We start from the raw sequence: 14,660 nt of genomic DNA on the forward strand, positions 1-14,660 counted from the left end.
GCCACTGTGCATGTTACCGTTAAGCAACATATGCCAAAGTGATGGAGTATCCATCTGTTTGTTCTCTCTGTGTAAAGCTCATGCCTTTATGTTTTTCAGTCATTGTTCCTCACTTCCTGTTTCGGTTTGGTACTCATTTGTCTTTATTTATTTCAGCTGTGCTTCATGTCCTCCAGCTGTGTCCACTTCCCTTCATTATTTTGTGTGTGTGGGGGTATTTATAGACCCTCTTAGGCCTGTTAGCTTTGTTAGCTTATCTTGTGTGTTTCCAGCCTGTTTCTACAAACTCAGTGCATTTGATTTACTTTCCTTCTGATGGATTTGTGTTTTATATCAGCTTGAATTAAATGTATGTTAACTTAACTTTTACTCCTTTTTGGAGGCCTTGTATTTAGATTAGATTAGATAAAACTTTATTAATCCCTCGGGCAGGTTCCTCCGGGAAATTCTGTAAAGAAAAAAAGCTTCACATGCACTGCGAGCAGGGTTTGAACCTGCGCGGGGAAACCCTATTGGATTTCAAGCCCAACACCTTAACCACTCGGCCATCACAGCAGAGCACTGGCTTGTTACAAAATTTTAAAAAAAGCAGGAAATTGCCAGTTGCAGCCCTTTTATGACGTGTAATACAAGACAGAATCAGTCTGAGTGTGATGAACAACGACAGTACATTTAATTATAAATAAAAACTAAAAAAAGGATTTTTTGTGCCAAAAATTAATATTTTCACCGTGTGCCGTTGTAATCATTAGAAGTGCTTCTCTTTGAGTCTGATGCACAGAACACACATTGTGGCAAAAGTGAGAGAGGCTGATGTGTTGTCAGAGCAAAATGCCCTCTGCTGAGAAAATAACCCTGCTTGAACCTCTCCTCACACACAGGAATGAAAGTGTAGTTGAAAGCTATTTTTTCCCAATTTGCTTCTGTTTAAGCAGATTGTCAACTGCTGAATACCAAAGCCTGGCTGCCCCTGACATTATTCATAGAGCAGTGGACCAGACTCACAGACTGCAGGAATTAGAAAATACTGAAAGAAATTCTATACAAAGAGCACTTCAGCCACGATCTACAAGGGCTGAAGGCCCTGGCTGTTTTTTTTTGTCCTCTTTCTCTTTAAGCCAGGAGTAATATTATGGGTGCAATTTAATATCTGAGAGGAGGGAGGGATCTGGATTTTCATAATCTTATGATAAGGAAAGGGATTAAGAATAAAGAAGGGATTAATTCGCTTGATCTGCCAATATGGTGGACCAACAATTCCCCCCCGATCCCGCCCCAGGAAGTGATATGTTCTCCCCTTGTACAAACCTAAGTATAACCCAGTTACTATTCTCTGAAGAAACTTAATTTGGACACATCAGATTTTCATAACTGGACCTCGTAACCTGGTAATATTCCAATACAATATTCACATAAGATATACTGTGGTCATGTGATACAGAACAGTTTACAAAACACAAGTACAGTAAGTTAGTATTAATCAGTGAACTGAGTGACACACTATTTATGTGGATATGTAATTATGTGTAAGTACAACCCAGTGATCCATCACAGCAGTTAGTGATATGGGATTTTTACCATAACGGCAGAAAACCTGAATGCAAGATCATAAGTAAGCTGTGTGTAGAAGTGCAAACAGCCACATGTAATTATCTCGTTTTGAACATAAATTTTTATCTAATCAGCTAGGCACAGCTGGTCTTGTCATGTGTTTCTCTACCTGCAGGCCTCTCTTGGACTGAAGCTGTCATCACATGCAGATTTTATGGCATATTTCTTCTCCTCTGCAGCTTTTGTGAGGTTTCTGTGAATTTAGCAGAACATGAACCAGTCATCCTCCTGCGGCAGGTTCTGGTTGAAGTGCCTCTCAAGCTTACAGTAGATCTCCCAGAGAGCAGAGCAATAACTTTGGGAATAATTACAACTAATAATAGTGCCATTGATGGGACGAGAACGTCAGAGAAGAATATGAATGGCAACAAAGGCCGCTACAACAATAACAACCTGACTGGCTTATATTCATGCTCCTGCCAGTACAGCCCAGTTTCTCAGCAATTTGTGATATAGTCCCAAACTTCAATCTTTTGATTTGTGTTGCTGGATGCAATATTTCATCAGTCTACTCTCATATATAAGCTGCAGATTAAAAAGCATAGAAGTCGGCATAAGGGGATTGGAGAGGTAGCGAAAGAGTACTTTATTGACACAAACCCAAGTGTGAGTTATGTATGTCACAGTTTTTCACATATATGTTATTCATTATAAATATGTCGCTTGGTTAAATGTGCACATTAAAAACCAATGGGTGCATTACTTTCAATTCATGTTGATAAACAGGAAAAAATAAACTACATTATGAACCGCCATTAGACTGGGACTGAAAAGATGTAAGTGAGATAGGTAGATCGCTTACTACTGATCAGAGATGGCAGCTAATGTCGTGATGAATTATTAAATTGGCAAAATTGGCAATCAATCATAGATAACAAGTCAGAAATGACTAAATGACTTATTTTTAAGATGCAGAGTTTAGTGAAACTGCAAGATAGAACATGTAAGGATATTATTGCAGTGCAATATTCAATACTAACCAAAACTTCATGCTTTATAAGTTTGTTTGCAGAAGATGAGATGCCAAAACTATTTATTTGCACGTATCACAGAGACATGGCTCAGTGGCTCAGAATGCCTGACCGAGTCCCAGTCAGAAGGCCTGAACGCACGCTTCAAGTTGTTTATACTCACCATCATATTTTCAGAAAATGTCAGGGAACTTCAGGGAGCATCAATGCCTGTGAGAGTAAAGCGACAGTTGTTTGTGTTCATATGGATCACGCCCTCCTAATAACACCTCATTGTTTAGCTTCTCTGTGTAGGCCATTGTGCTGCTGATCTTCTCAGTGGTCAGTTTTGTGCCATCCAGCCTCTTCTACTCATTCTGATGACATCTTCTCCTGGCATCCACATAAATCAACAGTCCTATCTGCAACTATCACAACCACATTAGCCAAAAAATAAGACATGCTTTTTTTCAATTCAGTGCAATTTCCAGTAAACTGCATGTGCAAACCATAGTGAGCCAAGATTACATGATTCACGTCAGTTTTGCAGTGTTGCTACCATTACATTAAGGCCAGCCAGAAACATACCTGTGTCCATGCCTTTCAGTTATTACACTCACATTTTGCATCTTTAGTAAATGTCAACAGTAGTCTTTTTTAACCCCTAAAGATGCTTTAGTGCTGGCGCAGACAGTCAGGAAATCTGGTCCCAAGTCACAAAGCAGTGTTTTCTACAATATGTATAAACCATTCTGTACAGGGAGACAATCTTCTTAAAGCCTGGTACTTTATGAGCTTTATAATGGGCACTGATCTCGATCTGCAGTGGGGAGGGAAGATGAAGGTGATTAGAAGTTGATGCTCCCTCAGGCTTGGGATTATGGTAAATATACTGCCTGTCTTTGGGGATCATTAAAAAGAGCTTCCTCATCCCCTCCAAGTGACTGCTTATGTTACTGGACCCTTGGAGAAATAGCAAAACCAGTCACCACTGCTATCCAGTTTGAGGGAAATGGAGTGTATGGTGCATCAAAGTGCTGTTTTTAAATATCTATAAATGCTTGAGGCCGTATAAAATATGGGGAATTCATTGATATTTCATAGAAAAGCAGATATTTATTGTAAGGTTTATTTATCCAAATATTCCTTAAATAAAATAGATATGTTATAATCCATCTGAAACTAAATATGGCTCGTTAAAAAATGAGTCATCATAAACCATTCCTACATGTGAAGAAGCTTGTGTTTACTTAGTCAGTCTGCTGGCAGAGAGACTTTAAGCCTCTCCGTTCAAAATCAACATGTTAAAGTCCTCTGAGATATACAGGGTCAATAAGCGGACTCCTGCACTTACTGCAGCGGCAGTGAAGCTCCGTCACCCAGCACCACGGTTTGCCCTTTGGGAGGTCCAGGCGGAGGCTGTGCCAGCCTTCAAGTTTTTACATACTTCTCACCTTCAAGAGAGAAACTGCTGGAAAGGGTCTGACATGAGACAAAAAAAAGAAAAAAATATATATATATGATGTGTCATCAGTAAACTCTTCTCACCAAGCCCTTTTGATGACATGCAGGAAGGTAAATATAAGACCAATTAAACTTTAATGAGCAGAAAACTCATATTCAGATGTCACTGATAAATATTCTGAAATATCTCATTGACAATTTGCTCCTTCAGTTGCTAATATCAAGCTTTTCATGGTGACATTTTTTGTGCAGCACAGAAGCTTGCTGGTTTTAAAAATTTAACTAAAAGACTGTTGTTGGCAAATTTTAACATTTGCTAGTTTCACTAACACCAGCTTTATACGGTGCTTAAAATTAAATTGATAATTATTCTGTATATAATAATAATAATTCTCCAATAAGAACATCTTACTTCTTGTTAGTTCTGAGGGTTAACTCAGTACTATGGTGCATCTGGAAGAAGACAAACGTCACCCTCGTCACCAAAATCCACCTGTACTGCACACTGGTATTGCCCATTCTTCTCTAAGGATCTGAGACCTGGGTCATCCTCAAGTACCACCTCAACAAGCTCGAGGTCTTCCAAATGCCCTTTTTGTGTCAGATTGTCCGAGTGTCCCTCTGTGACAGTCTCAGCAACGGCGTGATACCTTGTCAATGTTACCAGCAGCCCTCGATGAAAGAGCTGACTCAGAAGCTGCAATGGTTTGGCGACATCTGCCGCATGAGCAACCATCGCCTGCCATATTGCCTTCTGCTGCAGCACCCAAGAAGACTTTGATTAACCAAATTGAAGGTGATCTTAAACAACGATATCTAACCCTTGAGCAAGCAAAGGTCAAGGCAAAAGATCGCAAGGCCTGGAAATGCATTCTTATTCTCTTGTTCACCAAGATGGAAACCCCACGGCACCCACAGAGACGTATTGGCTTCGTGGACGACCTCCCCTGCCAACCGCCAGCTATGGAAAAAAGAAGAAGAAGAAAGAACTCAGTACTAAAGTAATGAAAGTAGTAAAGTAATGTGTGAGCTGTACTATTTAAATAGGGAACATCACATGGACTTCTGTGAAAAAATATTGGCCGCCTTGTTCTCGTTTTTTTTTTTTTTTACATATTTGTCACACTTACGTGTTTTAGATCAACAAACTAATTTTGATATTGGACAAAGAGATCCACAGAAAATACAAAATGCAGTTTTTAATGGGGATTTTGTTTTTTAAAAGAAAAAAGCAATCCAAACCCATCTGACTCTAATGACAATTAGCACTGACAACTCATCCAGGAGGTCCAAAACAACATCTAAATAACTTTTGGGAAGGTTTAAGTCCCAATATACCTGCCATGAAGCTAACACAGCATTTCATGCAACAGTTAAACATGGTGGTGGCAGTGTAATGATCTGGGTCTACAGCAGGACCTGGACAACTTGCCGTAATCAATAGAACCTTGAACTTTGCACTGTGCCAGAAAATCCTAAAGGACAATGTCTGTCCATCAGCTGGTGCCCTGAAGCTCGAGCACACTTTGGTTATGAAACAGGAACATGATTCAAAGCACACCAGCAAGTCCATCTCTGGATGGCTAAAAACAAAAGATAGTCTGGACTTGATATGACCTTAAACGGGTCATTCAGTCTCGAAAACCTTCTAGTATGGCTGAGTTAAAATAATACTATGAAGAAAAGTGGGCCAAAATTTCTTCCACAGCAATATGAAAGACTCCTTGGTAATTATTGCATCATCCTTGTTTGTATTTGATGATCTGAAACATGTGTGACAAATATACAAAAATAAATTAATTACTGTTTCAGTGTTTTCTCAAATACTAAATAAATTATTTATAATCTGTATAATGTTTATTTGTTCTTTAGTCATCACCTTGGATTGAACTCTTGATATTTATTTTTCACAGGAAAACCTTAGAAGTATTTTAGCTCGTCAGAAGCTTTAGAACCTGGACTTTCAGCTGGAACACTTTGTATCTTTGCGTTTATGCAAATGAGTCTATAAGAGTTTCGTAAAACCAAGGGTGCTTCTTTTTTCCATCCCATATAGAAGGGGTTACAGTGTTGTAGCTATGTTTTCTAGCTGAAACTTTTCAGCGCTGCTGCACCCATTTCTGTTCTGGCTTGGTACAGAACAAGGCAAAAATAATCTTGAGAACATATGGGAAGATTATGGGCAGATGCAGGTGTAAACAGAACAGATACGCCCAGTCGCAAAGCTTGCCTTACATAACAGCACCCGTACACTTGTGTATGTATGCCACGCTCTGCATGTCCTTCTCACAAACACAGAGAGAGCTGAAAGGAGAAGATGAGAGATCCATCTATCTTTTAACAGATGTGATGAATATCAGTGCATGACCCACGCTCCTTCCTTGATACATCACTGCAGTGTGCTTGTCATCTTTGTTTTTCGCTTATTATTCTCGGAGAGAGAATCCACAGATTTGCCTCAGGTGCATTTTTCATTCTCCATTTCATTATTTGCTCAGATTAATACGAGCAATGGTATCAGCGGTGGCGTGGTCAGCTAAGCTGTGTCTAATAGGCTAGAGTCTAGACATACCCATACCAATTATCCACTGTAAATAGAATCCACGCTTTGGCTCAAGGCTTTGTTTATTCAATTCTATTCACTTCATATCCGCATGATTATAATTAAAGAAAATAAACACCTGCTTAGAAGGTAAAGGCTCAGAAATGTGCCGTCATTAGTGCAACCCCATGTAGGTGTGCACTAGTATATCAACTGTGGTAAATGTAAAGGTATACTTATGGAGCCATTATGTTGATATACAGTGAAAAGCCGCATCTTAATCACAAAAGTATGTTTAGTCATTTCAATACTGTATCCTTGGAAGTGCTCTGGTTTCATAAGCACATGTCTTAAGACGGATATTCAACAATAAAATCATTTTTATGCTTTTTGCAGGACATTATCTCTTAATGTCCTGCCAAAGATCTGGAGCATTGCTACACCTTTGGAACCACTGGCCTGATGCATGATCCAAATTAAACCAAGTTTTAACTGTCAGGGAGATGGAATTGGTTGACTGGTAAGTTAACCAAAATCATCACTGCGCCACCAATGTGCATGACAGTTGGTATGAGATGTTTACAGGATACAGTAAAATACAATTGTTACTGCTTTTTGTGGATTTAGACACAAATAGCTAATTTCCAACCCCCCTAGTACAAAAGACATAATTCAAAACTAACTAGTTTAGTTTGCTTTTCTTACATCTTTCTCACTGTTGCACATTGACTTTTTTTCTCTCCCTGGGAAATACAGAAACGGTATATTCCTCTTACAGACACATTTTGTGACAAACTGGACAGAAGTATTTTGCGTGTTTAGTGATTATTTGTTCAGCTTTTTTGAAAAGGTTCATTTGAAATGACCTACCACTTAAAAAATGTATGTATAAATATGTTTGCTCTTCTTCGACAGGTAGCTAGGTGCTGCAGTAATGCAACCACAACTTTCTGTCTGCACCATGAACACATCACAGGAATAAGAAAGAAATTGTTTAGGTGGCTGTGGGATGTCATTATTTCCTTATTACTGAGCAAATAACTCCGTGCCATCACTGGAAGCAGCACCAGGCTGCAGCATATGAAAAAATTGGCCTATTCAAAAGAAATAACCTGCCTATCAGATTTAATCACTCATTAACTGAAGGTGCTGGAAACCATTTGAGGTTTGTGTTGATATGCAGTTTGTTTTTTTGCCAAACCTGGTGCTGTTTCCAGTGATGACATCAAGCTATTGGACAAACATCTCTGTTTTGGTCTTGTCTGCCCAAAGGACATGGTTGCAGAAGTCTTGTGGTTTGTTGCAAGATGCAACTTCACAAAACTAAACCAAGCTGTCATGTTCTTTTTATAGAGAAGAGGCCTTCTCCTGACAAACGTTCCACACAAGCCATATTTGTTCAGTAATTTGTGTAATTGCCCTGTCATGAACTTTTAACATTTAACATGCTAAGCATGGCACGGCTGCTTTGTTCAGAAGACGAATTTGTTCAGAAGACGAATTTGTTCGGACATCCTTTTCTGGGAAGAACGTTGTATGGTGCTAACACACACCCAAATACTCTAAAACCGCAGAACCTGGCTGGTACTTACAATCCTAATTCCTCATAAGCAGTAAGAGTGTAAAACAGTCCGGATTTACATGATTGTAGCTCTAGTATATGCATTTTATGTATTCTATAGTACAGGTTATGAAAAATGTAATTGGAAATCAATAAGATCTAGACACTGAAATAAGTCCAATACAGTATATTTTTTATTCATGATCAAAAATCATAGAATTAGAGTTCAACAACAAAATAACAACAAAAATGCTTCTTTGAGGGAATGTGTCACCTGTGAAATAAGTTTATCTTAACCCAGTCCATTCTCTTTTTAAGTAAAAGGTAATGAAAATACAACTCCAAGATAAAAGTAGCCAAATAAAATAGCCTTTTGTAGGATTTGAAGTTTAGTCTCTTGAGCTTTATTCTCTAAGTACCTGGATTAAACAGTCAGGTATTTATACCACTGCCAACCTTCTTCCCTCCTAATGAGAACTTTATTGCTCCATTAAACTGGAAGCACTGTAAAAACAACACAGGTCAATAGATACAATATTGTTACAATTTCACAAACTACTGTCAAACTGGGTAACAGGAGTTGTTCATATGAATGCACACACAGGTACCCACACACTCACATAACACATATTCATGAAAACATGTCAGTGGATTATGTTTTCAGGCCAAACCGTGAGATAATTTTTGCAATAGTGCTCTGAGAGGTTATTTTTGCCTTTTAACGTTAAGTATGAGGAGGACATTTTTTCATCAAGCAGCTTTAGTGATCAAAAAAAGCTCTAAAATAGGATTTTTTGATGCTTTGTTTTAAGTTTCACTAGTAAAACACAATTAAAACAATACTTAATGTTAAAAAAGAACAAATAAATTAACCTTAATTTGATGTCCAGTCATTATCTTAGGTCAACCCTCTGGCAGTGCTGATTGTTTGATGAGAGGACTAGTTTTCTAATAGACTGATTTAAGAAAATTAATCATACCTTAGTCAGTTACAACTTAAGATCCCAAAATATTAATTATGAGACGGTACACAGCTGTCAGAATCCAAAAATGAGTTACAGACTTTTTAAGAAATGGGCTTAAAAAGACAATGCAGCTGTGAGTGACAGACATACCTTCACCTTGTCATGTCGTCATGCTCGCCCACTGGTGTAACAAGACATTTGCTTACCACGCAAAAAAGAAAGAAGTCGGAAGTACTCAGCCACCAACTTGAAGTCATCACTGGCGCAGCGGTACATCGCAAGTGACACAAAGTCAGAACTTAAAATCTCAGTATAGACAGGGCTAAATCTTTCATGAATTTATCATGTCTTATTCATTACAACTCTCTATCTACCGTTTTTTTTAACGGATCTGCAACTGACGCGAGAGGTCCTTGGTGTGTGACCTTGTGGATGGAGGTAAAGTTTGAAAGTGCAGAGCTTACTCACCGGTGCTGTTGACTGGATTTTCCTACAACACGCCACACTAGCCTTCCATTAATAACACTTAAACCCCCACGGATCGCCATTTGGCGTTTTCTACCTTTAAAACCCGGAGAGCAGCCAAATGGCTTTTAGCTAGGCTTTAGCTTCAGCCAAGTGGAAGCTAAATTGGCTAGTCATTCATATGTAAATTGGGTCGTTATCTGGGAATTCTGGAGGGAGGGGAGTGGAGGTGTGTGATTGAGGGCGTGGGGGAGCTGCTAAAAGCTGTGCACTTCCTTTTGTGTTTCATCTTGATGCATTCTCAATCATCCAGGGAAATAAATCTCCAAAAGTCACCAACTTGGAGTGTTTCAGTTTGCCATCTTAGGGAGAAATCAACACACATGGGTGTATGTCCTTTGTTGCTGAGATTTATTGATAAAAACAGTACAAAAAACCAACCATTTGTACACATATTTACAAATGGCCTGCTGAGTGGTGCATGGAGCATGTTCATTGGTTCATGGACCTCCCTGAACTAATGGCATTTATTGCAATTGTCATCTTGCATTAACAGGGTTCCATCTCTAAATGACTGCTGGTGGGCAAACCTGGGAAACCCACAGATAATTGGAACTATGGCACGAATCATGTTATAAAACACAGCGACTGGCCAGCGCCGTGTTCCTCTGCGGACAGTGTACTCCCGAACCATCTGGTCCATCACATCCACGCCACACTTTGTTTTGTTGTAAAGGGAGACAGTGTTTGGCTTCCTTTTGGTGGTGTTATCAGTCTGAACCACGCTGTGCATGCTGCTAAGAATATAGACTGTCTTCTTCCGTTTGGCCGCATACGCCGTCAGCGTGGCAGCAGAGGTTGAAAACACCTAAGAAATAAGATAAATTGTTATTTCCATAGCCCTTTTACACACAATGAAACACATAAACATAGAACCACAAAAGACCTGCAACATACCTGAGTGGTGAATACATTGCGATCTGTCTGTCTAGTGGATTGAGGAATTTCCCTGCGAATCCTGTTGACTGTGCCGAGGATGGTGGTTTTCTGTCTAAGAAGTTTTTGTGCAAGTGAAAGCGATGTGAAAAAATTGTCCGTGGTAACATTTCTGCCCTTGTCTAGGAATAGTTCCATCAGCCTCATTACTACATTTTCAGAAAGTCTCTCCCCAGTGGGACGATTGGGGTCCTTGCCAAGATATGGGAAGACATTGCAAATGTACTTGGATTTTAGGTCGCAAGCCACCCAAAACTTGATCCCAAACTTGTCAGGTTTACTTGCAATATACTGCAGGAAACAGCACCGAGTCTTTGATGGGAAAAGCTGTTCATCAACGGTGATATGTAGACCAGGGTTGTAGCACGTGATGCAGTTGGTGACAAATGATCCCCACACACTGGAAATTGCAGCAAACTTGTCAGTCTTTGCTCGATCACAGCGGGTGGACTTGTCATCAAAGCGTAGGTGTTGCATGATGTCTTGGAAGCGGTTTCGTGCCATAGTTCCAATTATCTGTGGGTTTCCCAGGTTTGCTGACCAGCAGTCATTTACAGATGGAAGCCTGCAAACCCCCCGCAAGATCACAATTGCAATAAATGCCATTAGTTCAGGGAGGTCCATGAACCAATGAACATGCTCCGTTTGCTGTGCATGTTGAATAGTCCATTCTTGAATGCTACGAAGCATGTCAAGAGTGATGAAACACAGGAAGCTCTGAAGGCGACTCGAGATACTTCTCCTGGCCTTAGCCGTTGGCTCTCCATCTGCAGCGTACGCTTCTATTGGGGTGAAAGGGAGACAGGTCCCCACATGTTCTTCACGCCACACTGTGCCATCTTTCGGTGTCTCAGTCCCCAAACAAGCTCTCTTTTTCGGTGGAGAAGCAGTCTCCTCATCTGCAGTGTGAACAAATTCAAATTGTGAGCAAAATGGGAAGGTCAAACAAAATCACAAATGCATGCATAGATACTAATTATAATTCCAGTATCTCCTCCTCTGTATCAGAATAATGTCTGAAATATCTTACTTACTAACTACATCCACTTACTTGTTTGAAATGAAAAAGGAAATAACATGAAATGAAACTAACCGGAAGACTGATCAGACAGCTCTGAGTCCGAATCCGGCTGAACTTCTAGGTCTTCTCCATCCGAAAAAGTAGTAGAAACTGCTAGTTAGTTCAAGCGACAGTGTGTAACAGCCTATATGGCAGTTTGTGATATAATCTATTGATTCATGCAGCTGGATACAGAAATGTTCAACTTCTTCTAGTTCTTCAACATGAATCCCCCAACAACATTTACATAAAGGAACAAGTTGCATTCAGTTTTGTGCTGGAAACATTATCAACTCCAACATGTCACACATCATTTATTGACACTCTGAAGCACAGTATAGTACAGCTGAAGTGTTCAATGAAGAGTTCCCCCTTTCTGCTTGGGGTGGAACAGCAAGCTCAACCTTTGTGTGGGTTCTTTGTTGTTAAGGTTTTTTAGCTTGCCACAATATATTAAATACATTACTTGCAGATTTGAACATAATGAAACAAAGTAATTTTGCTGTGTCCTTAAACATGTGAAGAAAAAAGATGTTTTTCATGACTATTTCACAAATTGTTATGAGACTGGGCTGATTTTAGGTTTGCAAGACTCTCTGCCCTTTGAGTCAATGACTTATCCCTTTTTATTTTATTTAGTTTTAACTTAAAAAAACCCAGCTCTCTTTCACCCAGTTAAATTGATTCCTTGCTTGTGCGACGCCTCGAAGTCAAGCCTCTAGCAAAAGACAGTAAGGGCCAAACATATCCAGCGTGATCGCAAAGGCACACGTGACTGTCACCGAACACTAAATATTTCTTCACCAGTGTTTTTCAGAATGCAAACAAATGCTTTAAATTCCTCCTTTGAAAACGTCTGAGTGAAGCACTGCCGCATTGAGAGCTGCACCCTGCGTGGGCCTTTCACTTATTCTCACTCTCTCTTTGCTACCCAGTCTTTCATTATCTATGTGAAAATGTCAAATCCCTCAGCTCTGCAGGAGGAATTTATGCCACACATGGCACCGGCTCATCAAGAATCATGACCCACGCTAAATTGTTAACCTAATTTTAGGTTCACGTTTCTGGCCATACAGGTCATTTCCACATTCTAAATAGGAAGATAAAGTAAACATTATAAACAGTGCTATCTTATTGTTATTTTGTTCTTCAGAGTTTTGCACCCTATTTCAGCTGCTGGAATCATAAACCAGGCAGGGGCAAACTTGACCTTTGGTTCTGAAATTGGAGAAGTTAGTCTATGACTACAAAGGGACCTAATTCCTCTTATTCCCTTTAATAGAGTCTGAGAGACAAAAAGTGACAAAGCCAGCTGAGCACAGACTAGAGCAAGACAAAGTTTTCTAAAGTACTGTCCTTTTCAAAGAGTCTGCTTTTACTAATATACATAAAACACATGTATTGTTAAAGAGAGCAGTATGAAAAAAAGAGACAGTGACAGTGTAATATGATGAAGACCTGTGTTATATGTCTAAATAAACTGTGGACTCAATTTAATAAACTATCAGCTCTGATCATTTTCTAATTGTGGATGTTGGTTTACGTGCCAGCAGTGCATGCACAATGCTTTTGACTTGCAGTAATTCACTTCTTCTAAGCAGTAGTTTCTTCTGTACTTAAAAATAAAATACATCACTCAGCTCAGTAAGAGTCAGTGTAATGTAGTTGTCATTTACAGTCGCACTGTCCTCGCCTCCTCAGCTCTCTGTTTCACCAATTCCTCTATTGTACGTCTATTCCAGAAATCCCACTGTGTGCACACCAGTGCTGGTCAAATTACTTGAAAAAAGTAATCAGTAACTAATTACTGATTACTTATTTTCAAAAGTAATTAATTACTTAGTTACATTTTAAAAACACAATTTACAACCTGAATAGGTGATAAATAGATCTTTCAGCCCAATTCTACTTTTTCTGCATAATCCATCATACAAAATGTAATCAAATGGAAAAGTCTCTTTTTAAAACTTGTTTTATTAGTTTTAATCTTTTAACTTTATGCATCAAGCAAACATTTAATTATATGCAACATTCTCTGACTGGAAGAAATTTGTTTAATATTTAAACCTATTTTCTGCACATTCCAGCACATAAAATATTTTTTTTGTGTGTGTTTACACTCACTCTTTTAAAGATGCAAGTAAAACACAGCAGAAAATAAATAAAATCAAAGACTAGCGGTCCTTTTGCTCTATTTTCACCTGTAAAGCAGGAGTGGGGTAGGCGGAGGTTTTCCCTGGTGCAGGTGTGCCGCGGCGGTCAGTTGAAGAATCCACGATTTTCTCTGTGAATTTCCCATTGCGTGGTAGCGCACTCGGTGCTTGCTTGGAAGTTTAGGGGGTTTTTTTCGCTGTAAAAAGAAGTTTTCTTCCCACGCACAACGGACACTAATGCTTTTGTCACTTGTTATGGAATCAAGCTCAAAATAAGGTCAGTACTGCCACGCTTTAAACGCTGCACGCTCATACTCTCTCCGCACTCGATATATTATCCATTGTTGATCTGCAGACAGCTGTTGTCACGAACGTCGCACTTGCTTACGTCACTGTCATGAGACATTCTCGCAAAAAAATCACGGTTTCAGTAACGCAGTAACGCAGCGTTCCTACGGGAAAGTAACAGTAATCTAATTACCGTTTTTGCAATAGTAATCCCTTACTTTACTCGTTACTTGAAAAAAGTAATCGGATTACAGTAACGCGTTACTGCCCATCTCTGGTGCACACACAGAGCAGAGTTAAAAAGAGAAAGGCAAAGTGAGCACTACTGACATTGTCGAGACCTAGTTACATTACTGTAATTACATCAAATTGGTCTTAATCTGTCCAAAGCCAAAGATGGATAGAGGTCTCCCCCAAACTTCTAACAGGTCAAAAGATCTGTGTTTTTAAATGTACCAAACCAGAGAAAGGACAACAGAGGAGACTGCCATTGTCTGTACCCTAGACTTTGCCACTGTGTCAAGCATCTCCCTGTATAATCAGAGTAAACAATGTGATGCAATACAACATCCTTGCAGCAACTCCTGACACTTTCGCTGCTCAGG

General features: G+C 39.4%; 1 non-coding gene across 1 annotated transcript; it reads right to left on the reverse strand.

Moving 5' to 3' along the window:
• Positions 1-473: 473 nt before the first annotated feature.
• Positions 474-555, reverse strand: trnas-uga (transfer RNA serine (anticodon UGA)). Its single transcript has one exon. It is a non-coding gene; the product is annotated as a tRNA-Ser (tRNA).
• Between the last annotated feature and the right edge of the window lie 14,105 nt (positions 556-14,660).

This window comes from Mchenga conophoros, linkage group LG9 (assembly GCF_057382185.1).
Source record: "Mchenga conophoros isolate Kocher_MC1m ecotype Shallow Benthic linkage group LG9, M_conophoros_male_GT1.1, whole genome shotgun sequence".
Classification (NCBI taxonomy): domain Eukaryota; kingdom Metazoa; phylum Chordata; class Actinopteri; order Cichliformes; family Cichlidae; genus Mchenga; species Mchenga conophoros.